This window comes from Triticum urartu, chromosome 5A, assembly GCF_056163025.1.
Source record: "Triticum urartu cultivar PI428250 chromosome 5A, HENAU_Tu73, whole genome shotgun sequence".
NCBI lineage: Eukaryota > Viridiplantae > Streptophyta > Magnoliopsida > Poales > Poaceae > Triticum > Triticum urartu.
Genome location: NC_141877.1, coordinates 139,915,866 through 139,941,596, shown reverse-complemented (window position 1 = coordinate 139,941,596; position 25,731 = coordinate 139,915,866). Strand labels below are relative to the sequence as shown.

General features: G+C 44.7%; 1 long non-coding RNA gene across 3 annotated transcripts; it reads right to left on the bottom strand.

Annotated features, from left to right (window-relative positions):
* Positions 1 to 19,304: 19,304 nt before the first annotated feature.
* LOC125508200 (uncharacterized) lies at positions 19,305 to 24,725 on the bottom strand. 3 transcript variants are annotated; one of them, XR_007283258.2, is made up of 7 exons: positions 24,161 to 24,725; positions 23,853 to 24,031; positions 22,719 to 22,958; positions 22,310 to 22,462; positions 21,429 to 21,474; positions 20,703 to 20,785; positions 19,999 to 20,194 (listed from the first exon to the last, which is right to left on the bottom strand). It is a non-coding gene; the product is annotated as an uncharacterized LOC125508200 (long non-coding RNA). The 3 variants fall into 3 exon arrangements; XR_007283257.2 differs by lacking the exons at positions 19,999 to 20,194; positions 23,853 to 24,031 and adding an exon at positions 19,305 to 19,796 and having other exon boundaries at positions 24,161 to 24,718; XR_007283255.2 differs by lacking the exon at positions 23,853 to 24,031 and having other exon boundaries at positions 24,161 to 24,716.
* Positions 24,726 to 25,731: the final 1,006 nt, after the last annotated feature.

Below are 25,731 nucleotides of genomic sequence, written 5' to 3'. Positions count from 1 at the left end.
GATTATTGAAAACTCTGAAGAAGCACCGTGCTGCTATTGGGTATACTCTTGATGATCTTAAGGGCATTAGTCCCACTCTATGTCAACATAAAATTAATTTGGAAGAAGATGCTAAACCAGTTCGTGATCATCAACGCTGTCTGAATCCTAAAATGAAAGAAGTGGTAAGAAAGGAGATACTAAAGCTCCTTGAGGCAGGTATAATTTATCCCGTTGCTGATAGTAAGTGGGTAAGTCCTATCCATTGTGTCCCTAAGAAGGGAGGTATTACTGTTTTTCCTAATGATAAAGATGAATTGATTCCTCAAAGAATTATTACTGGTTATAGGATGGTAATTGATTTCCGCAAATTAAATAAGGCTACTAAAAAGGATCATTACCCCTTACCTTTTATCGATCAAATGCTAGAAACATTATCCAAACATACACATTTTTGCTTTCTAGATGGTTATTCTGGTTTCTCCCAAATACCTGTGTCAGCCAAAGATCAATCAAGACTACTTTTACATGCCCTTTTGGTACTTTTGCTTATAGACGTATGCCTTTTGGTTTATGTAATGCACCTGCTACCTTTCAAAGATGCATGATGGCTATATTATCTGACTTTTCTGAAAAGATTTGTGAGGTTTTCATGGACGACTTTTCCGTCTATGGATATTCTTTTGATGATTTCTTGAGCAACCTTGATCGAGTTTTGCAGAGATGTGAAGAAACTAATCTTGTCTTGAATTGGGAAAAGTTCCACTTTATGGTTAATGAAGGTATTGTCTTGGGGCATAAAGTTTCTGAAAGAGGTATTGAAGTTGATAAAGCCAAGGTTGATGCTATTGAAAAGATGCCATGTCCCAAGGACATCAAAGGTATAAGAAGTTTCCTTGGTCATGCCGGTTTTTATAGGAGGTTCTTCAAGGACTTCTCAAAAATCTCTCAGCCTCTAACTAATTTATTACAAAAAGATATACCATTTGTCTTTGATGATGATTGTGTAGAAGCATTTGAAATACTTAAGAAAGCATTGATCTCTGCACCTATTGTTCAGCCACCTGATTGGAATTTACCCTTTGAAATTATGTGTGATGCTAGTGATTATGCTGTAGGTGCTGTTCTAGGACAAAGAGTTGATAAGAAACTAAATGTTATTCAATATGCTAGTAAAACTCTAGACAATGCTCAAAGAAATTATGCTACTACTGAAAAAGAATTCTTAGCAGTTGTATTTGCCTGTGATAAGTTTAGACCTTATATTGTTGATTCTAAAGTAACTATTCACACTGATCATGCTACTATTAAATATCTTATGGAAAAGAAAGATGCTAAACCTAGACTTATTAGATGGGTTCTCTTGCTACAAGAATTTGATTTACATATTGTTGATAGAAAAGGAGCTGAGAACCCCGTTGCAGACAACTTGTCTAGGCTAGAAAATGTGCTTGATGACCCACTACCTATTGATGATAGCTTTCCTGAGGAGTAATTAAATGTCATACATACTTCTCATACTGCTCCATGGTATGCTGACTATGCTAATTATATTGTTGCTAAGTTTATACCACCTAGTTTCACATACCAGCAAAAGAAAAAGTTCTTCTATGATTTGAGGCATTACTTTTGGGATGACCCACATCTTTATAAAGAAGGAGTAGATGGTGTTATTAGACGTTGTGTACCTGAGCATGAACAGGAACAGATCCTATGCAAGTGTCACTCCGAAGCTTATGGAGGACACCTTGCTGGAGATAGGACTGCACATAAGGTACTGCAATCTGGTTTTTATTGGCCTACTCTCTTCAAGGATGCCCATAAGTTTGTCTTATCTTGTGATGAATGTCAAAGAATTGGTAATATTAGTAGATGTCAAGAAATGCCTATGAATTATTCACTTGTTATTGAACCATTTGATGTTTGGGGCTTTGACTATATGGGACCTTTTCCTTCCTCTAACGGTTATACACATATTTTAGTTGTTGTTGATTACGTTACTAAGTGGGTAGAAGCTATTCCAACTAGTAGTGTTGATCATAACACTTCTCTTAAAATGCTTAAAGAAGTTATCTTTCCAAGGTTTGGAGTCCCTAGATATTTAATGACTGATGGTGGTTCACATTTTATTCATGGTGCTTTCCGTAAAATGCTTGCTAAATATGATGTTAATCATAGAATTGCATCTCCTTATCACCCTCAGTCTAGTGGTCAAGTAGAATTGAGTAATAGAGAACTCAAATTAATTTTGCAAAAGACTGTTAATAGGTCCAGAAAAAATTGGTCCAAGAAACTTGATGATGCATTATGGGCCTATAGAACTGCATATAAAAATCCTATGGGTATGTCTCCGTATAAAATGGTCTATGGAAAAGCATGTCACTTACCTCTCGAACTAGAACACAAGGATTATTGGGCTATTAAAGAACTTAATTATGATTTTAAACTTGCCGGTGAGAAGAGGTTATTTGATATTAGCTCACTTGATGAATGGAGAACCCAAGCCTACGAAAATGCCAAGTTGTTTAAAGAAAAAGTTAAAAGGTGGCGTGATAAAAGAATACAAAAGCGTGAGTTTAATGTAGGTGATTATGTATTTCTATACAACTATTGTTTAAGATTTTTTGCAGGAAAACTTCTCTCTAAATGGGAAGGACCTTACGTTATCGGGGAGGTCTATCGTTTCGGTGCCATAAAAATCAACAACTTCGAAGGCACAAATCCGAAGGTGGTGAACGGTCAAAGAATCAAACACTATATCTCAGGTAATCCCATAAATGTTGAAACCAATGTTATTGAAACCGTAACCCCGGAGGAGTACATAAAGGACACTTTCCGAAACATTTCAGACTCCGAAAAGGAATAGGTATGTGGTACGGTAAGTAAACCGACTCCAAAACAGTTTTTAAGGCAATATTTCTCCGTTTTGGAATATTTAGAAAAATAGAAAAATAAGCAGCAGTCCGGAAAGGACACGAGGGCCCCACGAGGGTGAGGGCGCGCCCCCTACCTCGTGGGCACCTCCTGTGCTCTCCCGACTCTGTTTTCTTATAGGACACGTATTTTGGTCTGTAAAAAATCATTATATGACCTCCTGGGGGTTTTGACTATCACGCAAAATTCTCTTGTTTTTGTTTCGAGCTGTTGCTAGTGCAGATTAGAGCAAGATGTCTTTTGAAGAGTCAGTCGGGGAGAGCCGGGTGTCTCATCCGGCATCAGAACCAAGGGCAAACAACAATGCTGACCACTTTGGGCCAGCAACGGAGGAAGAGATGGAGGCTGATTTGATGAGGATAGATGCCATGGAGGATCAAGAAGTCACTTCCCGCCTCCAAGCTCGATTCACAATGGGAGAACTGCAGAGCTCAGCTATTCCAAACTCGGTTATCCCTTCCAATGTCAGATTTCTTTCTTATGAGAATATGAAAAAGAGTCTCATTGGTTCTCCCGCAGCTATGCAACACCCTTGGGTGCAGGGAGCTTTGGCTGTTATAGGAAAACTCCGGAAGGAAATAATGGACCTCAAGCAGCAAGTCAACAAGCTTGAGGAGGAGAATTGTATCCTGAGGGGCATCATTGCCAAGAACATCACATCACCATCCCCGAAAAGAGATACATAACCACATGGGTATGGGAACTCCACTTGGCAACTGCCAAGCTTGGGGGAGTGCCCCGGTATCATATCACCATCACTTTTATCTTTACCGTTTTTCTTGGTTTGATCCTTTTGGTAATATCTTGATCTAGCAGAATAAAAGTACTTAGTATGATCTAGTTGTGAGTTTTGCTTTATTACCCCTCTATGAAATCGAGTCCGTGAGCTATATATAAAGATTAGTGTTGAGTCAAGGGCTTGATTATTTTGCCATGATCCTAACTGAATAAAAGAAAAGAGAAAGAAATAAAAAAGAAACAAAGAGATTATGTGACTCTTATGGATAGTAATGAGCTCACATAGAAAGAGTATGATGAATAAAAGTTATTGAGGGTTAACAAACATAGTTTTGGTCATCGTTGCAATTAAGAGGAAGTAATAAAGAAAGAGAGGTCTTCACATATAAATATACTATCTTGGACATCTTTTATGATTGTGAGCACTCATTAAAATATGACATGCTAAAGAGTTGACATTGGACAAGGAAGACAATGTAATGGGTTATGCTTTCTTACATCTGAGATAAATTATATTTTCTTGGATCCTCCAACATGTTGAGCTTGCCTTTCTCACTCATGCTAGCCAAATCCATTGCACCAAGTAGAGATACTACTTGTGCTTCCAAATACCCTTAAACCAGTTTTGCCATGAGAGTCCACCATACCTACCTATGGATTGAGTAAGATCCGCCAAGTAAGTTGTCATCGGTGCAAGCAATAAAAATTGCTCTCTAAAAATGTATGATTGATTGGTGTGGAAGAAATAAGCTTTATACAATCGTGTGATATGGAAGTAATAAAAGCGACAGACTGCATAATAAAGGTCCATATCACAAGTGGCAATATAAAGTGATGTTCTTTCACATTAGGATTTTGTGCATCCAACCATAAAAGCGCATGACAACCTCTGCTTCCGTCTGCGAAGGGCCTATCTTTTACTTTTATCTCCTATACTGCAAAAGAGTCAAGATGATCTTCACCCTTCCTTTTTACATTTTATCCTTTGGCAAGCACAATATGTTGGAAATATCCTGGTATATATGACTAATTGGATGTGGGTTTTCATGAACTATTACTTTTGACATTACCCTTGAGGTAAAACGTTGGGAGGCAAAACTATAAGCCCCTATCTTTCTCTGTGTCCGATTAAAACTCCATACCCATAAGTATTGCGTGAGTGTCGGCAATTGTGAAAGAGTATATGATAGTTGAGTATGTGGACTTGCTGAAAATCTCTTATACATTGACTCTTTCCTATGTTATGATAAATTGCAATTGCCTCAATGACTGAGATTATAGTTTGTTAGTTTTCAATGAAGTTTACGATTCATACTTGATATTGTGATTGAATTATTACTCTAGCATAAGATATCATATGACAAGAATTATATAAGTTGCTGTTCTAAGAATGATCATGATGCCCTCATGTCCGTATTTTATTTTTATCGACACCTTCATCTCTAAACATGTGGGCATATATTTTTCGATTTCGGCTTTTCGCTTGAGGACAAGCGAGGTTTAAGCTTGGGGGAGTTGATACGTCCATTTTGCATCATGCTTTTATATCAATATTTATTGCATTATGGGCTGTTATTACACATTATGTCACAATACTTATGCCTATTCTCTCTTATTTTACAAGGTTTACATAAAGAGGGAGAATGCCGACAGTTGGGATTCTGGCTAGAAAAGGAGGAAATATTAGAGACCTATTCTGCACAGCTCCAAAAGTCCTGAAACTTCACGGATGATGTTTTCCAAATATATAAAAAACATTGAGCGCAAGAACTTCACCAGGGGGGCCACACCCTGCCCACGAGGGTGGGGGCGCGCCCTACCCCCTGGGCGCGCCCCCTACCTCGTGGGCCCCCTGGTGGCCCTCCGGTGACCATCTTCTGCTATATGGACTCTTTCGATGGGAAAATAATCATAAGCCATCTTCTCGGACGAAACTCCGCCGCCACGAGGCGAAACCTTGGCGGAACCAATCTAGGGTTCTGGCGGGGCTGTTCTGCCGGGGAAACTTCCCTCCCGAAGGGGGAAATCATCGCCATTGTCATCACCAACGCTCCTCTCATCGGGAGAGGGCAATATCCATCAACATCTTCATCAGCACCATCTCATCTCAAAACCCTAGTTCATCTCTTGTACCCAATTCTTGTCTCCAAGTCCGGGATTGGTGCTAGTAGGTTGCTAGTAGTGTTAATTACTCCTTGTAGTTGATGCTAGTAGGTTTAATTGGTGGAAGATCATATGTTCAGATCCTATATGCACATTAATACCCCTCTGATTATGAACATGTTTATGCTTTGTGAGTAGTTACTTTTGTTCTTGAGGACATGGGAGAAGTCTTGCTATTAGTAGTCATGTGAATTTGGTATTCGTTCAATATTTTGATGAGATGTATGTTGTCTCTCCTCTAGTGGTGTTATGTGAACGTCGACTACATGACACTTCATCATTGTTTGGGCCTAGAGGAATGCATTGGGAAGTAATAAGTAGATGATGGGTTGCTAGAGTGACAGAAGCTTAAACCCTAGTTTATGCGTTGCTTCGTAAGGGGCTGATTTGGATCCATATGTTTCATGCTATGGTTAGGTTTGCCTTAATAATTTTGTTGTATTTGCGGATGCTTGCAATAGAGGTTAATCATAAGTGGGATGCTTGTCCAAGTAAGGGCAGCACCCAAGCACCGGTCCACCCACATACCAAATTATCAAAGTACCGAACGCGAATCATATGAGCGTGATGAAAACTAGCTTGACGATATTCCCATGTGTCCTCGGGAGTGCTTTACATCATATAAGAGTTTGTCCAGGCTTGTCCTTTGCTACAAAAGGATTGGGCCATCTTGCTGCACTTTATTTACTTTTGTTACTTGTTGCTCGTTACAAACTATCCTATCACAAAACTATCTGTTACCACTGATTTCAATACTTGCAGAGAATACCTTGCTGGAAACCGCTTATCATTTCCTTCTGCTCCTTGTTGGGTTCGACACTCTTACTTATCGAAAGGACTAAGATAGATCCTCTATACTTGTGGGTCATCAAGCCCCTGAACCAGGCTTCAATGACGATGAGTCCGGCGCGCAGTATTGTCTTCGGCATTGCAAGGGGGGTTCCTCCTCCGAATACACCATGGAAGAGTTTGAATATGAGAATAGTGTCCGACCCTGCAAAATAAGTTCCACATACCACCGTAGAGAGAATAATATTTCCACAAATCTAATCTGCTGACACGTTTTGACAGCATGATATCACGCCACGGCCCGGTCATTATTTGGACCGTTTTTCTTTAACCAGCCCTGCACATAACGCGAGGCGGTTTCCTCGACACGTCTTGGCAAAGCAGAGATTGTGTTCCCCTTATCACGGGATTCTCATCAATACAGACATGGGTAACCCAACCGTGCCTATTGGTATGACTCCTAGATCTTAGGTAAGTCTCAAACGGCCATGAGGAGGACGCCTGATATTCACCCTCTTTATAAAGGGGACAAGGCTTTTTCTTTTTTCCCTCCCGCGTTCAATTGAATCCTTCCCCCGCCTCGAGTTCTAACACCCAAAGCTTAGGTCAGGTTCTTCGGACCTTCAACTATGTCCGGATCCAACCTTCACGGTCGGTGGATGCCTTCCTCCGTCATAGAGGAGGACATCAAGAAGTTGAGAGAGGCCAGATATCTGACCACCAAAATTTCGCACAGGCTGCCTGCCCGAGGGCAGGTCATCCCTACTCCTGAACACAATGAGAGTGTTGTGTTCATCTACCACTTCCTCCGAGGACTAGGCCTCGCTCTGGATCCCTTTGTTAGGGATCTTATGTTCTATTATGGGCTGGATTTTCATGATCTGGCCCTGGATTCCCTTCTTCACATCTCGTCTTTTATTGTCGTATGTGAGGCCTTCCTCCGCATTACCCCTCACTTCGGCCTGTAGCTCAAGACCTTCGATATGAAGCCGAAGATGATCGAGGGGCAGCACGCAGCATGCGGAGGTGCTTTGATAAGCAAAATCGCAGATGCTCCATGGCCAGAGGGTTCCTTCCCAGAGGTATCCGGATTGTGGCAGCGGGAGTGGTTCTACATCACAGCTCCCCGAAGTGCCAAGTGGGTAGTTGCCCCTATCTTTTGCTCGGGCCCCCACCACAACTGATGTCATGGATCAGTAGGGGGATGAGCTGGGGTCCAGCCAAGGACGTGCCAATGCTGTAGAGCCATATCCGAGATCTCTTCGAGGGAGATTTAAGTATGGTTATGGTAATGCAAGTTATGCTGGTTCGTCGAGTCCAACCTTGCAAACACCGGCCCCTCCGCATGTGGGAATTGAACCCGGAAGGACTGCGTACTATTCAGCATTTCCTCGGCATGACGCACGAGGAGATGTACAAATCGTTCTTCGGACCTCAAATAGAGTGTCCAGACACCACCGAGGACGTGGGCCTGAGCTGCAACCGCCCCGCTGCCCAAGTAAGTAATCTCGTGGCCGAACACACTGTCCTTTTATTTATCATGACATCATTCTGAAGAATCGCTCTTTGACCACGACTGGATAACAAAGGCGAAGATGATCCGGTGTTCGGCCCCCCTTCCTGAGGGCTTGGACAATCCGGTGCTGGAAAAAATGCTTGAGCCAGCACCTTATCTGGTGCCCTCAAAGGAAGATGAAGGGGGGGAAAGAGGGCGAAAGCGGGCCTCCTTCGCTATTTATTCCAACCGAGGGAATGAGCGCCTCCGCGAGGGAGGATAACCAAGGGGAAGAATCTGACATTCTCTCTCCTCGGGGAAGGAAGAGGACTACCTCTGAAGATCCGGAAACTAAGGTTTCCAAACAGGAGAAGAAATCTCCGGCGGAGGGTCCTACCTCGGAGGGTATTCTTGCCGCACAATGTCCGCGCGGGGATGAGCCCTCTACCGAGCTATAAGTGATCGAAAAGTACTTAATAGTGAAAACATCCTACCTTACTTCCGAAGACAATAACCGATGCTTATAAATTGTAGTCCGGATCGCAATGCTTCTCAACAGAGCTCATCTTCGGGGGATCTTCTTCCGGAGATGATGGAGAGCGAAACGCCTCCCCCGGACACCCCGGCTCAAGAAGCGGGCGACCTTGAAGTGTCATCGCGAAGGGTATCTCCAGATCCACTAGGGCCAGAGGATAACCCTTTGGCTGCCCGGAGTCCCCAGTATCCGGCTCCTAAGGAGAGCAACAACAAGGGTCCGTACAGTGTGCGGTCGGACGTGCTGAAGGATCTTCTGGGGCAAGCCGCCATCTCGGAAGCGCATCGTACGCTAATGGGTACGGTAATTGAAAGGATTTCATCCGCTGAAAGCGGTTTGCATGAAGCCTTTATGAGTCTGGTGAAAGGCTTCGAGGTACGTGAACTAGTGTATGTTTTTAACAGTACCGCATATGTTAGATATGCCCTATGCAGATAGTAGGCCCTGAGACTCTGGTTGTCGTCGAAAACGGCGGCAAACAGAGGATCATAGTCCCAGGTAACAACCAGACCACCTTTATGTGCAGGTGGCTGAAGCTCCGGTGGCTAGCCGGACTGATGGGTTTGCCGAGCTAAAGCGGCAACTGGATGCAGCAGATGCCGACATCGTGCTTGTCAACAAGCGGCTTGATGAGGCACAGGGTGAGTGATTTTTCTGGTGGTCGTCACATAATAAGAGTAGCATGATGCCAGTATCTTTAATGTGTTGTGACTACAGATGGAGCTGCCATCGTGGAGACCCTTCGGGCGGAGCTTGCTCGAGCCAAGGAGCAAGCAAGGAGTAGCAATGCGGCCGCTTTAAAGGCGGCCGAAGAATTAAGGGCCGAACAGGCCGCGCATTGCGAGAGCAAGGAAAAAATAGCCAAGATGGCTATAGAGTTAAAAGATGCCGCTGACCATTACCAGCTTCTTGAAGAAGAGAACCGGGCGAAGGCGACGGACCTGGAGAAGGCCCGGGTGGCTGCCAAGGAAGCCGCTCCAAAATTAGAGCGACGAAGGAGGAGCTGAACCAAGCTGCAGATATCGTGTCTGGGAATCCCTTCTTGTTGCGGACTAAGTTCGGAGATCCGAAGTATGCTCCTCTGGACCGGCTATGGAGTTCTGCGGACGCGTACATGGATTTGGCTGCAAGTGCTGCTGATGTGGTCGAGTACTTCAAGGATCAGAAAGGTCCCGAAGTGGAAAAGCTGGTCTGGTCATAGTTCCACGCTCCAGTCCGGCCGCTGCTGTTGAATGAGCGATTGGCCGAGTGGGCCGAGCTCCATAGGTTGTCTGGACTTTCCATGAGGTCCGTTGTGGATCACCTGTGGCCGGGAGGGCCAAGGCCGAATAGCTACTTTAGCTTAGTGCAACAATTCCTTGGTGCTGTGCCACGCATCGATGCTGTAAAGAGATCGGCGTGCATAGAGGGTGCACGGATGGCCTTTGCCCGTGTCAAGACATACTGGGCGGAGATGGAGGCCACCACTGTTGCGACACAGGGTTCGTCCATAGGCCGAGCGGCCGCCGAGCACTACTTTGAAGAAGTTCTTGAAGGCGCTCGTTCGATAGAGGCTCAGTGCTCGAAGAATGTTATGTTCAAGTGACATGTATTCCCATTGTAAAAACAATGTTTTATTGAATTGTCAAGGCTGTATTTATACTTTTGCCTGAAAGTACTATGGTGCCTCCTGTGCGGCCGTTTATGTATATATGTGTATAACCTGAAAGTTTGCGGTCGTCGGCTTCCGCCCCCACGCATATAATGCGGGGGTGTTCGCAAAAGATGCATATTCACACTTGATCCAACATCTTGGACCGTTAAGGAGGTGATAGCATAGTGAACTAGGAAATCGGACTATATTGCTTTTTAACACTTTCACTTAGCCATAGGAGTTTGACAGTGGGGCTACTATGTAGCCCCTGGTACTTCTGCGCTCCTCCGAATACGGGGCGCGTACGTACGTGGCCGGGAAATGGCTCTTCGTTAATGTGGAGGAATCCCGAAGATTCTGATGAGTCATCAAGTGGTTGACCAGTCTCTCGCTATATCATGACAGTCAGTTTTCGGCTTTCTCTACTGAGGTGCTCATCCGGATGAACCAGGGCACAATCGCAGTGGTTCTCCCAGTGCTACCTTAGCCGATATAACGGAACGTAAGGTACCAAAACGTGGAACCGGGAAAACCCAACATTTGACCAAAGACATGATTCGGAGCTGATGCATATAGGTCCAAACTCGCGACGTCGGACACTCCCTAAGGTGTTCGGTCTTTATAACATATACCAGGCTAAACAATGCCCTTAATAAGAAACCCCATGTGTCCAGGTACGTGCAAAATCCTGGCGTGGCCACATGCCAATAACGCCAGCATCCTTCTCGGTTGTGTGGAGTATCCGTAGGATGTAAGCAACAAGAGACAGTAAAAAAGGTTTATGCAGGGTCTTAATCTAAAAAGAAACCTTTGGGCGGGTCCCTGCTACACGTCTGCGCCTGTGTCTCCGTTGTGCCGTGTCCTGGATGGGTGCAGCACGATTGTCATATGCAAAAGGAAAGAACTTAGGTGAAGGTTGCCGTGCCAAAAAAGAGAAGAGTTGGTTATTATCAATGAACTATCGAAATTCAAGAGAAACCAAGTTGAGCCGGGCTGGCCCTGATTACACGCGGGAAGCCCCTGGTGTCATTTTATGAGGGTTTGAAAACCAATCTCATGTATATATGATGGAACGTCGGGTTTGTCTAACCGTGTCCGTGGTCTTAACGACCTGCCATTTTTCTGGTTGGTGAGGTCGTCTTAGTTTGCGGCTGCTAGAGCCGCCGCATCCTCTTCCGTACGTAAAAAAACATTCGGTATTTCCGCTAACTGTGATGATGCCACGTGGACCGGGCATCTTGAGCTTGAGAAAAGCATAATGCGGTACTCTGTTAAAACGAGCGAAAGCCGCCCTTCCGAGTAGTGCTTGATAATCACTTCGGAATGGAGCGATGTGAAAAGTTAACATTTCACTTCGGAAGTTATCGGGAGAACCGAATACCACCTCTAGTGGTAGAGAGCCCGTACAGCGGGCCTCTTGGCCTGGTATTACTCCCTTGAAGTTAGTATTACTGTGGCTTATTTGTGTCGGATCTATCCCCATTTTGCGGACTGTATCCTGATATATCAGATTTAGGTCACTGCCGCCGTCCATGAGGACCCGTGTGAAGTGGTACCCATTTACTATTGGGTCTATAACCAAGGCCGTCAGTCCTTCGCACCGGATATTTGCAACGTGATCCCGACGATCAAAAGTGATCGAGCATGCCAACCAGTGGTTGAACCTAGGGGTGACGGGCTCTATGGCGCGTGTGCATCGGAGTGCATGATTGCTTCTCCTCTTTTTCACATGGATTACGTTTACTGTTTTAACCTCTGGTGGGTACTTTTTCTGTCCTCCGGCGTTTTGCTGGCGAGGTTCATCCTCGTCTTCGCTTGGTATCTCTTCCCCTTTGTATTCGGCGTTTAGCTTACCGGCCTCCTTGAAGACCCAACATTCTCTGTGGGTATGATTTGCAGGTTTGTCTTGGGTGCTGTGAATCTGACAGAGTTTGTCTAGAATTTTGTTTAGGCCAGATTGTCCTTCTCTGCTGCCTTTGAAAGGCTTTTTCCGCTAACCTGGTCGGGAGCCCCTGAATCCGGCGTTTACCGTCATGTTATCTGGGCTACCTTATTTATTTCGACGCTTGTTTTTGTTGCGTCGTGGTTTACCATTGCCATCCCTGACTTCGGATGTGCTTGGGTCGCTGGTGCTGCTACGGGCCAACCAGCTGTCCTCGCCCACACAAAAGCGGGTCATGAGGCTTGTTAGGGATGCCATTGTTCTCGGTTTTTCTTGACCGAGGTGTCTGGCGAGCCATTCGTCTCGGACGCTGTGTTTAAAAGCTGCTAAGGCTTCGGCATCCGGACAGTCGACGATTTGTTTCTTCTTAGTGAGGAACCTGTTCCAGAGCTTTCGGGTGGACTCTCCGGACTGTTGGATTATATGACTTAAATCGTCTGCATCCGGAGGTCGGACATAAGTCCCTTGGAAATTGGCCCGGAAAGCATCCTCGAGCTCCTCCCAACTTTCAATTGAGTTTTCGAGGAGGCTTTTCAGCCAGTGCCTAGCTGGCCCTTTAAGCTTGAGGGGCAAGTATTTAATGGCATGGAGATCGTCTCCACGAGCCATATGAATATGGAGGATGAAGTCCTCTATACAGACTCCAGGGTCTATGGTTCCGTCGTACGCCTCTATGTTCACCGGTTTGAATCCCTCTGGTAATTCATGATCCAGCACCTCATCAGTGAAACATAAGGGGTGTGCAGCACCCCTGTATTGGGATGCGCCATGGTGTTCGGACGGTTGTAGTATTCGGCGTTGGTTGTGTTTCGTAGCGCGCTTCCTAGATCCATAGATAGATCTAGTCATGCCGGATTTTTGACGCAAGTTCTCACGTGAATCGTGTGTTGACTTATGCGTGACTTTGTTAGCCGCTCTATCGCGTTCACAGGGTGGTGGATCCGGCTGGTTGGCCGTATCACCTTTCGGCTGTATGGGCTCTGAGGCCTCATCGTCGAATTCCGGTAATAGTTTGTGCTTTGGATAGCTATTTTGATGGTAACTTCCACCATACTTCGTTACTTTGTTCCACTTGCTGTTGAGCGTATCTTGTGCGACCTTGAGCCTTTGCTTCTGTTTCTTCAGGCTCCTCGCTGTGGCAATAAGCCTTCTACGGAGGTTTTCTTGCTCCAAGTGCGTTTCCGGGATGATGTGTGCATCTTCGTCCGGACTGTTTTCTTCCCTAGACGGGGATTTATGAGGCTTATCTTTGGCGTCATCGTGTTCGGACGTCGGATCCGTACTATGTGTGTAGTTTGCTTCTTGATCGTGTTCTGCCACCGGGGTGGTGCAGTTGTCGTTTCTTCCAGAGTCACGTGGACTGTTATTATTGTTGTTGTTGCTATGGCGGGACTTAGAGCGGCGCCGTTGACGTCGGCGCTTGGGTTGCTTGGAGGGTGCATCCTCCGCTGTCTCTTCGCCATTGCCCTCTCTGGGTGCATCCACCATGTATACGTCATGTGATGAAGTAGCGGTCCAGCGTCCTGTGGATGATGGTTCTGGTTTGTCTCCTGCATCGTCGTCCATACCGTTGATGTCTTCGGAGTCGAAGTCGAGCATGTCGGTTAAGTCGTCGACAGTGGCTACTAAGTGGGTGGTGGGTGGGCAGCGAATTTCTTCGTCGTTCGCATCCCATTCTAGCCGGACATAGTTCGGCCAAGGTTCCCTGACAGGGAGAGATACCTTAATGAATTTAGCACATCTCCGAAAGGTGAGTGCTGAAAGATATCCACGGAGGTGAACTCCATGATCGGCGCCAGTCGGATTCGACGGGCACAGATATGAGCGGCTCGGAGTCCATGGTCGGAGATGAATCCAGTGGTTCGGCGACACGGCTCTCGTAAGGAGTGAAGTCAGTATCCGGCTCTAACGCCACTGAGAGTGCGGCCTCCATGGCGGGGTCCATCCCTCCGCTCTCGGATGGTGCGACTTGCTCCGGATTGATGGATGGAGTAGTTGCGGATGCGATCTCCCGAACATTGTCCGACGATAGAGTTACGTCATGCTCGTTGCGACTGTACAGCGCGTCCGACATGGGCCCGAATCCGTTGAAGATCATGTCTCCGCGGATGTCGGCCGTGTAGTTCAAGTTTCCAAATCTGACCTGATGGCCAGGGGCGTAGTTTTTGATCTGCTCCAGATGGCCAAGCGAATTGGCCCGCATTGCGAAGCCATTGAATACGAAGATCTGTCCGGGGAGGAAAGCCTCACCCTGGACCTCATCGCTAGCAATGATTGAAGGAGCCATCAAGCCTTATGATGACGACACAGAGGAACTCTCAATGAAAGCACCAATGTAAGTGTCAAAACCGGTGAATCTCGGGTAGGGGGTCCCGAACTATGCGTCTAAGGCGGATGGTAATAGGAGGCAGGGGACACGATGTTTACCCAGGTTCGGGCCCTCTTGATGGAGGTAATACCCTACGTCCTTCTTGATTGTTCTTGATGATAGGAGTATTACAAGAGTTGATCTACCACGAGATCAGAGAGGCTAAACCCTAAAAGCTAGCATATGGTATGATTGTATCTTGTCCTACGGACTAAAACCCTCCGGTTTATATAGGCACCGGAGGGGGCTAGGGTTACATAAGGTCGGTTACAAAGGAGGAGATATACATATCCGTATTTCCTAGCTTGCCTTCCACGCCAAGTAGAGTCCCATCCGGACATGGGACGAAGTCTTCAATCTCGTATCTTCATAGTCCAACAGTCTGGCCAAAGGACATAGTCCGACTGTCCGGAGACCCCATAATCTAGCACTCCCTCAGTGGTCCACCCTAAAAGAATATTGACAACAAATATGACAAGGCAAGCATAGATGTAGTGAATAAATCATTTACTTGTGAGCTCACTAGGACAAGTATGCAGAATTGTAACTGCAGTAAGAGACCGTCCAAAATCTGAATCAAGAAGTTTTTCTAGCACTTATTGTTTGCAACTAATCGACGTGAATAATTGGATATTATATCGAATGAGTGAGAAAGACAAGTAAAATTTTCAACAAACCTGGCTTCCAGTAGTAATCTAGGTCAATGTCACTATGACGAACAATCCAAAATGACTAGTGTCTGTTCCTAGAGACGGAATTTTGAAAACCCTGTGAACTTTACAGGTACTAAAGATTACCGAAATACATCTGAACCATTAAGTGTAGGTAGCACTGAGCACACAACAAACCCTAATGACAGTCCTGCATAATGAGTAATAAATCGATTAGAAAATGGGTGATGAGGAGTGGCTGATGAGTGTTGAGGACTTATCTCAGGATAAATCGGGTTGGCTTAGTGGGTGCTGCACGCCTGAGCCCTGAATGGACTGGGAAGTTAGGCACGGCGGCGCGCCCAGGCAGCGGTGACGCTGTTGGGCGAGCGGCTCCTGACCTCCTGTTAGTCCGGCGTCTTCTCCTAGAGTCATGTCGTCCGGGGACGGCAAGTCGCCGGCGAGGCAGGCGGCTGGGCGCGAGTAGAGATCGGAAGCGCGCAGCAGAGTAGAGGGGAATCAGGGCCTGGGACGACCCAAAATCCCAGGGTGGGCCGGCCCACCGTGGGCACCCTGTAGAGATACACACCCGAGCGGCGAACATGAATTTTCGAAACTAATTTAGGAACATTAGCTGACCAATTAAACGAATATGTTTTAATAATATCATATTCGTATTTGAACAACTAAGCTTGTTTAGCTTGATGGGTCGAGCAGTGCTATTATGACACGAAGCACGTATTCTGATCGTATAGTGATCATAAAAGGGGGAAACAAGAGAAATGATATTTAGCAGCCATTGTTTGCTTCGAACTAAGAACTAAATTCTAAGAGCTGAAAAGAAAGTAGAGTAACCAAGTTAAGATCTATTTTCTGGTTGAGATCAAAAAGTTGAGGAGATATGAAGTACCACCTCTCTTGCGGCGCCGTGTAGGCATCGGGGGTGCGATGGCTGTCAGTGGCGTTGAAGCAGATCTGCAACGGTAGACGGGTGCATCGGGGGATAAGTCCCTTTGCGGTGGAAGAGAAGGTCGTGTGAGCGGCTCCGGCAAAGAGGACGACGACGCCGATGAAGCGAGAGGACGTGATGCAAGGCTCTTGGTCCGTCGCCATGGATGAGAAATGTCCATCTCTAGCAGTGGACAACGCGGTCTTGGTAGGCGCTCCGGCATGGTGGAGGACGGTGGCGATGGATGTGGTGGAGGACGGCGGCGATGGATGTGGTGGAGGACGGCGGCGATGGATGGGGTGGCGGACGAAGGCTGGTGTGGGGATGGTGTTCTAGAGCGGACGGTGTATGAATGGGAAAATGGAGGGAGAGGTACGGGGAACCATGTTTTTGGGACGCGCCTGTCTGAAATATGGGAAAGTTACGAACTTAGCCCCCGTTTAAAATTTGGACGTCTCGTCGGTTGGGGATACGTCGGTAATCTCACATCTCGCCAATATTTGCCCAGAGCGATTTCGGGCGAGGAGAGGGTGGTTGGCGCCCACGGTGTATGAACGGGGCTGACAGGTAGGGTGGTTGTGTCATGTCTGAGTGAAGTTACAAACCTGCCCCTATTGAAAATATTTTCCTATATCAATTTCGGCCGAGTCGAGTTTGTTTTGCCGCCCACCGCGTATGAATGAGCAAATGGAGGGAGAAACAGAGGTCTTTCGGACGAGCTTGAATCAAATGTGTTTTGCCGCCCATGTTTGGCGCCCACCGTGTCGGAATGGGCTCAGAGGCGATCATGTCACATCTTATTGAAGTTACTATCCTACCCCTATTTAGAGTAGTGGAAATCAGGCCGATGGATTGTCCGTGTAATGGGTAGACAGTAATTTCCATCTCCCAAACACTTGGCTTCAGGCAGCCGACGTGGGAGTGGACATTTTGCCGCTTCTTTCGAATTTTGGGACAATAAGCATCCACGTTTACCATGGCAACTAAATTCGAATCCATTTTGTATTCCTATACGAATCTTTATAAATCATTCTATGTGTTTTTATATATCTTCAAAAGGACGACAAAGATATATTCCGCTATCATATATGAATATGGTTTACAAATGCCGATACTCAAATTCAGAAGCTAGAATCCAGTTTAAGGTGAATTCGAATATTTGGAACACTTCATGTCCAACTCAAATGTCACACACAACACAATTTTTACTCCCATTTAGATATGTACACAACCGATGTATCAAGATTCAAATACCGAGTGAATCAACCAAGAATGTACAGAACTAATAGACATATAAACACTTATAGAGTATATGGATCAATAATATCAACTAACATACATAAGCCAGGCCGCTGTACTTTTCTTTGCTACAACAGCATCTTTTTTTAGCCAAGCTACTACAGCTTCTTGACCCTTTCTGATGCATGCCACTTATGGTCCATCTATACTACTATTATTGCTGAATGCACATTCAGCCCGATTGGCATATTTGTAGGTCTGGCACAGCAATCAAAATGAAATGTCTCTGAGTCTTATCAATTAATACGGACTTGTGCTCAAATAAAATTACAAAACAAAAAACAAAAAACAATTATTACATGATCTCTAAAACAAATGGTTTGATTGATTACATGAACAAACAATACAAAGGTTATTCAACGATAGAAAGAACATTTCACCTATGATTTACCAAGTGGGAATTTAATTTCCTTTTTTTCCTTCAGGACCTTAACAATGTGGTCTGTCTCAGCTTGCTTCGTTTTGAAATCCACCAAATATTTAATGGTTGTCTTGATTACTGCTACTGATTGTGCTATTTGCTTCCTCAACATGTCAACTTCATCCCTAAGTGCAGAAGCAGAATCTCTTTCTACCACTAGTTTAGCCTCTAGAGCATCAGCAGTTGGCAATTCATAATGCACGATTGGGCCGGTGCCACTGTTGTGGGATGATACAACATCCATGGGGACCTCGCTCTTTGATCTTTCGCTAACCTGTTTTGCCATTAAAGTTCTGATTGGATTCAGAAAAGTTGAAGTTAGCAAAACATCTCAACTGGGAGCTATAACAGCAAACCAGTTAAACAACCAAGGAATAAAGAGTTTCAATTCGATGCTGAAAAGTAGTTATTAACATCATTGTAACCCGTTGTTGCAGCAGCAAAGCAGTTAAACAAACAAGTAGCTATTTAAGTTCAGGCAAACAGGTAATTCTTAACAGTAAGTATCAAACACATAGATAGGTGCAGTCTATAATAGGATTAACAGGCTGTGGCATTATGTAATCAGTAGCAAACTAAATTAAGCCAAGCAACGTAATTGAACAATTTTGCAATAAGTGGCTAACCAAAATTCCGAGAAGTAGGTAACTGAACTTACGCTAGTTCTTTGTACAGGCACACTGCAACTTCTTTTTCACTTACAAGGTTGTACGAAGGAGTCCATGGCATCAATTGCTTGGATACGCAGTCCCAATACTTCTTTCTTCCCACACTGCATTGGTAAGTCGAATGGTTAATCTGGTAAGATGGTGTGTCCTTGATATGTTATATGAGGATGTGTAGTCAGACTAGTTGTAGCCACACACATCACACTGGCTTTTACTATATACTAGTTGACCCGTTACGCCAAATGGCGTAGAGACCTGCTGAATACATGTTGTCGATGAAAGTAGTTTCATGCTGCAAGAACCTTCAAATAAAGCCATGTTCGCGATGAAAATAGTTTCCTTTACTAAGGACAGGCCATGTATATACAGTCGGTTTAGTTGTGGTCTGCTAAATCCATATGCGCCTTGAAAAAAACATGGTTTAATTTGCAGAGCCTCACGTGTTTCAAGTATGAATAAGAACTACGAACTCTTTTTGTGAGATTCAAACACATTTCCAGAGTTTGTATTTCTTAGTACATGTTGTCTAAAGTAACATTTGCCCAGAGAGAGAGAGAAGCATACCCCTCTCTCATTATGATTATTATTAAAAGGTATTAAATTTGAAATAAACAATTTCATTTACTTGAAGCACTTGAAGAAAGAGAACTTAGACATACTTTTACGCAATGCTCATTTAACCTGTGAAGGACAAAAATATTCCATCGTCTCTGAATGATGAACTAAATTAAATAAGAAATATATGCAGTAAACTCATTCAAAGTAGAAAAGGGATCTTACATCAAATAAGGCATTACAACAAACATGGTGTTATCTTAGTAAAAGAAGTTACATCATTAGAAGAGAAAAGGGAAGAAACCCAAACATGAGGTTGAGATTAATACATCAAGGAGGAGGTCGTAGACATCACTGTGATCATTTTGCGGCCTGGGGAGCAAGGAACCATGGTTTTTATATGCCTTGTCCGGCTGCTGGAGTAGATGACATGGAAACATCGTCTCTACCATCTCGATGGCTTAGACCCAGGCTCTCTACCATCTCGATGGCTTAGACCCAGGGAGCCGGATGTTCATCTCGGCCCTCCCCAGCTTCCATCAACGGATTTTTATAGTCAGGGTTAAAGACTGTCTCTACCATCTCGATGGCTTAGACCCAGGGAGCCGGATGTTCATCTCGGCCCTCCCCAGCTTCCATCAATGGATTTTTGTAGTCAGGGTTAAAGACTGAGAGGCCCTATGCATGTTCACAAAAACACAATTTTGACAAATTTGTCTCTATTGTAAAATTGAGGCAGTAACTCATTATTCGAGAGAACTGGTCGTACATGAAGCATCAAGAACACACGTGCAAAAATCTAATTCTAACTGAATGTAGCTTTAGTTGGCATTTCCTCAAACAATCAAGTGCACCTATTATTATTTGGCTGGCAAAAATATGAACATCAAACATGCCATCATCATTAAGCAATTCAAGGATGTCTATGAATCGGACATGAAATATTTGGAGCATGGAATAAAAAACAGCACACTGTCTTCTGGTGTAGATGCATAATAGATGCACTCCTTCAAATAGAGATCAATTTTCAGCAGAAACAATAGATGCACTCTTTCAAATATGCATCATAGTAGGTCCTACAAAAATCAGGAGAAATTAGATGATGCAACTTGACGACTGCCTTCTATATCATTTGGAGAACAAAAGAAGCTAGAAAAATTGTGATGAACCACCAATCCCTGTTAAAAGTAACTATCATTCCCCTATGATATATGGATATATCAATCAAGAGAGAGAGTGGGGGGTATCCCAGGAAACACTTTGGAAACATAAGCTTTTAAACTGGTAATCAACCTTACTGTCAACATGTAAGGTTGCCTCATTTCTGAAAAACACAAATCCACCCTAAATTTTCACATGAATAAAATGTAGATTTTCTCTTCTATCAAGATATTACATGTCTGGTATCTTGTAGGAACTGCTACCATCATTTGCTTGTTCTCACAAAGAATTCAATCCATAGTATGCCAAGAAGCTATGAAAAAATTGTAATTTCCTCAAAGAATAAAATACATTGCAGAAATAAAATACTCTATCAGAGAGTTGGCAGGCGAGGTAGTAGGAACAAGAAGAGCAAGAACTAACTTTGAGAGGAGATGGGCAGACTCCTGCGTCGTGCCCTAGCTGACCCCTACGCGCCATGCCTCGTATATCCATTCCTCATTCATCTGTGTTGTGATAGAAATTCAGAATGGCAAATAAAAGTATTCTTAGATCGCAGCCTTAATTTCTTATCCTTTAGTAGATGCACATTTGATTCTATTCTTAAATTGCAGCCTTAATTTCTTATCCTTTAGTAGACACACATTTGATTCTGAAGGAAGAAGATGGGAAATATGCATATAGCAAGAAATAGTAAAAAGATGTTCTTTCAAACTTGCATGGCTATTTGTTTTTTCTGTAAACATGCCAATCTACTACCATCTCACTGGCCTTAATTTCTTACCTTTTCATAGATGAAAATTTGATTTTGAGCAAGTAGAGAAGCAATATACGATAGCATACATCAAGAAAGAGTAGAAGAATGTTCTTTTCAGCATATATATATATACGACTATAATTTTTTCCTATAAATACACCGATGTACTACCATCTCATTACAAATTATGTATCGTGCCAAGGAAAAAGCGTTTTACTTTTCAGCATATATATACGATCATACGGTAGTCACACATATAAGCAGCACCACAAAAACAAACACACAAACACGACACCTGGAAAAATCAGGAACAGAGGAATTAACACGACAATAAGCAGTAAACAAATAGGGTAGAAAAGTGCAGTGCTTAGAAAAGAATGACAAGGACAAACCTTGACCAAAGGAACAGAGAAGGAGCAACCTTAGCGATTCTAGAGCCTGCAAAATAAAAGGAATGGAAGGTTAGCCAAACAAGCCAGTCTGTTCAATACCTAACACAACAACAAATCAAAGACAACCTAGCTTTACATGGCAGAAATTTCAAGTACGAGAAAAAAATATAATATGATATCTAACTGTGTGAATACATTAGGAAATACCACTTCCAAATTAGAGCGCACCATTCCCTAAAACTCGAGGACTCAATATTTAGAAACTACACATCATGATAGTTAGTTGTTCTACAGCAGCAAGCTAAATAACACCTAGGTTATGTATTATCTCATCACACAAAGAATATAAATCATCACTCCATAAGATCAAGATTTACTATTTATTCTACTTTTGCCCCCAACGCATGAAAATGCAGCTCCATTTGGAATCTGCTCTCCAGTCAAGTATTTTCTTAAGCAAATAGGCACATAGCAAAAAAAAACCAGACTCCCGCCTCCATATATGCTTCACAGATAGTTGTTTACCAATTCTAGTTCTGCTTGAAACATCAAGCATAATTGGCTACTGATTCATTTCTAAAATAGAAGTGCACCAAAAAATAACTATTTGAAATTACAAATAGGGATAGGCCAATAGATGACCTCTTAATTCCATAGGAATCACAAAATCCCAAAAAAGAGTACAATTATCATTTTATAAATGTTCGCACCTTAAAGTTAACAATCTCCTCAAATTAGCATATAGGGCTAACATAAACTTAAGCAAGACTGTTCAAATGATCATGGTACATGGTGGATTTATCATAATTGATATTTGGCTGGATGTGGGCTACATTCTACAGATATTCTGAAGCTCATTTTCAGTAGTCAGATAAATTGACCTGCTACAGCCGCCTCCAGCCGCCCACCAACACCCATGACAGGCCACCATGGACGACGCGCACCTGATTCCACCAGGAAGCCAATCCTGTACCATCGCTAGTGTATGTGCCCCTGAAGTGCATAGTGAGGCAGATCTTCCCTTCGTGGTATATCTGCATCAATATCCCATCCACAACAAGAATCACTGCCAAGAATGATTATCACCCGACAACACTATTTTCAACAAGTGTCATGGTGGTAATTCATAGAACAGTCCAACATAAATAAAGAAGCATCAACCATATCGGGAACATTTACACGATCAGCACGACATACAGATATTTAAAAGATCACCAAGGTAGACAGCATGACACAGAAGATACTGAAAGTAAAACACGCACACATGTAGTAGAAAGGAAAGAAGAAAACCTTGATGAGTCGAACGACACAGCTACAGCAGAGATCGTGCAACATGCGAAAATACACAAAAAACAACCGATCAGAGCACAACGACACACAGGCATGCAATGAACACTCGCCGGTCACAGAAGCAACAGAACGGCCTATTTCATCTCTACTTCTGCTCATCTCCATTTATTAAGACACGACAACATATGTATATATATGATGTGCGCCCAACTCTGTCTTGAGCATTGCCCGCTGCTAAACCTGCAAATGAAAAAACTGACAAATGTTCTTATTCTTGTTCTGCCTTATGCAACTTCTACATAATGTGAATAGGAGTAAGCAAGCGTCATATCCAGAAAATTTCCATTAGTAACTTCTACATAATGCATCATATTCTGTATGTAATGTCGAAGTATCGACATCAAGATTACATGACAGAAAATGGGAATTTAAGTGGCCAACTAACCAAGCCTAGGTGAAAGGAAATCTTGAATCTGTCCATTCATGTCTGATACAAAGAACTGATCATTAGCACTGTAATTCACACAAAGGTAGCTATCTTTGTTTTTCTTATATAAATCCAAGAAATACCACTAATATAATTTATCAAAATGCGATACCGAGAAATTGAGTTCCATTGCCCTTCAGTGTTTAGGAGTTTCCTTTTAACGGGATTGTAGATAGCCTCAAAAAAATGGCATATCGCTTTTCACTTACTTTCTAAATGTCAATGCAGAACTTTGTGTGACACAAACCATAACTTTTCCGACATGCAACGCTCCCCAGGAACATGGGAGGTCAATGGGTTCGTGTGTGTTGAAATAGACCTAGTCCCAGAGTATCACTCATCAGAACGACCGTCCAAGGCACAGATCATCCAACATCGGCAATAAAATTGAGCAGGCTACAACAAAGGTAAGGGTAGGCTCTAAGGGAAACTCCAACGGTGACACCGACTTTTTCAGCTTTGTTTAGTCCCACAAGCCAAGGTTGTCTTGATTGCTCAAGACATGATTGTTTCAGCCAGTCATCATCGTCATCGCCCCTCTTTTTGGTCCAAAAATGAGGTTGCCTCTGCACACCAAGCAACATGACCATGATACCCCATTACATGTGTGCACACATCCAGCCATCAAGCTCAAGAGCTGCTCATACCTAGAGTCAACCGACCAAACCCCCACGATGCGGACGGCACGTCAGACAAACACCATACGGTTCCCAGCCAACGCCACACCCGAATCCAAGGCAACAGAACGGCGGTCACTGGCAGCGGTGCGGAACTGACGTGGCCGCCAACCCGATGATTGGCCAGTGATCCGGCAATGAGAGCTCGCCTGATTCAGCATAGGGTTTGGGTTCAGGGGAGTGAACCGCGGGCACGCGCGTGCACAAACAGAGTGCGCGAGTGAGTGCGTGGGTGAGTCTCGGAGAGAGAGAGAGAGAGAGAGAGATGGGGATCGTACCGGATCCAAAGCTACAGGTAGCCAAGCTGCGAGAAATCCATCGACGGCGGCTAAGATCCTGCGCTGGCCCGACCAATCCCTTGACCGGAACGCATCACGGGCCCCGCCGCTCGGTCCCCGCCCGCGCTGTCGTGGATGTCCCCACCGCACGGGAGGGGCGGCGACCCAGCGAGTCCGTCGGCCGAGAGCCTGGATGGCGCTGGTATATCCCTCCATCATCGACGCCCTTCGGGAAGGGGTGCGGCCCCAGCCGACGCGAGCCGGGTTGGCCACTCTCCCATCCGACGTCGTGCCTCCTCTCCTCTTCCTCTCTTTCTCCCTCCTCTCTCTCCCTCTCATCTTCTCTCTCCTAGAGCGCCGCCGCTGTCGCCCTTTGCCTGCAGGTCGATGCCGTGGTGGGGATCCGGGAAGGAGGAGGGGCAGAAGGGAGGAATGGTGCGGCGGCTGTGAGAAGGAGCGGGTGGCTGTGGACGGGGGGCTAGGGTTTGGTGTGGTTATGTCCAATGGGCTCCTCGCCCCAGCCACGGGACGCGCGGCTCACGAGGAAAGGTTCACCCGCCCGAGGATGACCCGCTACTGAGACAGCCAATGCAAGCTTGAGACGAGCCCACTCGTCATTGGGCAAGGAAAATGACTGGGAAGTGAAAAACGATTTAACTGCAAGTAAAGATCCAATGGTGCAGCGAGCCAGAGGGGCAGATCTGACGGCCGACGAAGGCTGCAATCGAGGGAGCCTTCTCCATGCGAGTTGGCTAGCCTCTTTTATGTTTTAAATTTCATGCGATTACTTTTGGCATATCGAGATCTAAGCAATCTACTCCTTCACATTATTGGCGAACTCGGTTCATAGAAACAAGCAATTCAACCATTCTGTGGGTAAATCAAAAGCGTCATTGGAATATTTTTCACTACCCCTATCATACACGCAAAAAGGGGCGACGCCACCATACGGGCTGGTATGGGAGGCGGCCTCGAGTGGCTCGAAAGTGTGCACCTAGTTTGAGTCATCCAGGTTGGCCCAGGCTAGTTTTGTTCGTCCCAATGCACGAGCAGGCAATGTAAAAAATGAAGAAAAATGCTTCAATTTGGATAGGCCAATAACATAAGTGCAAGGCAGGCCCTATAGCAGGCTCGCGGCCCAAACGAGCGCCTCCCATATCGATCGATGGCAGGAAAAATCCTAGTTCATCCGCTCCAGCCTCCAGTCTGGTTCGATCCTAACCTAGCCGCCGTTGGACAGACCGACACAGCACTTCCTCACGCTCTCGTTGGAGGGTGGTCGCCGGGCTTCAAGCGAGTGGAAGGACAAGAAGATGAAGATCCAACCCTAGGTGTAGCCTGCGTGGGAGGCAGCGGCGGCAGCACGGGCATGGCATTGAGCTTGCACAAATGGACAGTCGCAGCTTGCAAGAGTAGCATGCGCAACGAGCAGGTACATCACATCCCTGATTATATCTAATTCAACTCTTCAGTTTCTGGCCAATAGTTAAACCTGACGGTGTTGTAAAACTGCTTGTATGTAGGGAATCTATGAGAAAATGAAACCAATTTCTAGTTATTTTATAACTCCC